Source organism: Cyprinus carpio, unplaced genomic scaffold (assembly GCF_018340385.1).
Source record: "Cyprinus carpio isolate SPL01 unplaced genomic scaffold, ASM1834038v1 S000006488, whole genome shotgun sequence".
Lineage (NCBI taxonomy): Eukaryota > Metazoa > Chordata > Actinopteri > Cypriniformes > Cyprinidae > Cyprinus > Cyprinus carpio.
The window spans coordinates 207,163-209,046 of NW_024879162.1; the positions used below are offsets into that span (position 1 = coordinate 207,163).

At 31.4% G+C, this 1,884-nt stretch overlaps 1 pseudogene; it reads left to right on the forward strand.

Moving 5' to 3' along the window:
* Positions 1-1,459, forward strand: part of LOC122134584 — a 5,418-nt pseudogene extending 3,959 nt beyond the window's left edge.
* Positions 1,460-1,884: the final 425 nt, after the last annotated feature.

Sequence of the window (1,884 nt, forward strand, 5' to 3'; positions counted from 1 at the left end):
AAAATGCACATACCAACATTTAATAATGCTGTAGTAATGCAGTACAGAACAGAGCACATCTAAAATTCTGTAATCCCACAATGCACAAATAGCTCAGAAGATCTTTAAAATGCTAATGTCGTTTTTGCATTTTCAGTCCAAATTGCAGGAGTCTTAAATTCATCGTCATGCCTGGAAATTTGAAACCATAAATGTTCGAACCCATGCATTGTGGAGATCATTGTGAAGTATCGTGTGCAATGCACATTTTTGTCACGTGTAAGCTATCCAATGGGATATATCTATATAAGATATAAATGCAATAAAATGACTCATCCGATATCATGCACAGTTACTCATATATATAATAACAGAATTCTGTTGTTATTTTAGTCTAACTTGATCTTATTGACTTTTAACATTTTCAATATGTAATCAACATTTCAATATGTTTTTAATTTTGTATACGCAATAACTACATAAAAACAACCACATCAATTTTGTCTGTACATTTCACTACCGTGTTTAATAATTTTGTGCATGGTGGCTGTTTTTTTTTAATAATTGTTATTTTGAAGGGTTTATGTCTGTGAATGTGTAGGTTTACTAGTTTTATTCTTTTTTATTTCTAGTTTTAGTTACTATTAGTACATATCAAATTAAACTAAAGTTAAAATGAGAAATGTTGCCTTGACAACTAGCTGAAATAAAATAAATTTCAGTTTTAGTTAATGTTTATTTTATTATCAGGATTTGCCAAACTTTTTAAAATAATTGATTAAAGCATAAAAATGTAATATTAAAATGAATAAATAATTTTAATGTAAAATAAACAGAATTTACTAAAAACTAAAATTTACAAAAAATTTATTTAAATCATAATATATCAAATTACCTTACAAAAAACGTGAACATGCAAATGTGTCATTAAATTGTTAAAAGTTAACAAAGTTGTTAAGCTGACAAAAAAAATAAAAATAAAACATTTGTGAATTCCTTTGTTATAGTATATAGCACATTAGTGTGTGTGTGTGTGTTTAGATTGAGCAGGTGAGTCAGCTGTCGGTTCTGGTTCAGGCTCAGGTTGAGTATCATCAGCAGGCTGCTGAGATCCTGCAGCAGCTCTCCAGCAAGATAGAAGACAGGTCAGACGCTCCAAACTCCCATCATGCAACTGGGGGTCTGCACGAACGAACACATAATGTTACATCCAGCTGGAGGGGACAGACATGATATTCACATGTGGAACAGTTAACATGTAGTTTATCAGTATTTACCAGGAAAGCACCCAACCGTACACAGGCCGAATAAACAATTGACGTATGATTTTTCCAGCTTTACAAGATTAGTATGAACAACATTATATGTGCTGTGATAAAAATATCTGTGTGTTACAGGAATAAAGGAGTTGTCCACAAACCACGGGAAAGGAGAGTATACATCCCCCAAACTCCCGCATGGAGCTTCAATTGCTCAGTGAGGAGTATATCAGAAGCGAGGAATAAACTCTGCCAAAATCACCTGCAGCATTCACCAAGTGTACAAATATAACACACACACCTCACACACACACACACACACACACCACACACACACACAACGACAAAAAAAAAAGCTCTCTAAAAACTTATTAAAAATCCAAAAAAAATAAAAGCAAGAACCCAAAAAAATAGTTAGTAATAATAACAAAAAATAAAGAGTTTCTAAATTGTATACTGAAACAAAATAAAAGTGAAAAAAAAAATTAATAAGTATTTTTCAAAAAAAAAATGTTTTCACAAGGAAGGAAATACCGATGCTATGTTTGTCATGTTTTCTACATTCATATTTAAGTTTAATCAAGTGTTACTTGCATATCTGGTGTAAGTCTTTGTGCAATATTAGCAGCAATTTCTAGATGTGAAT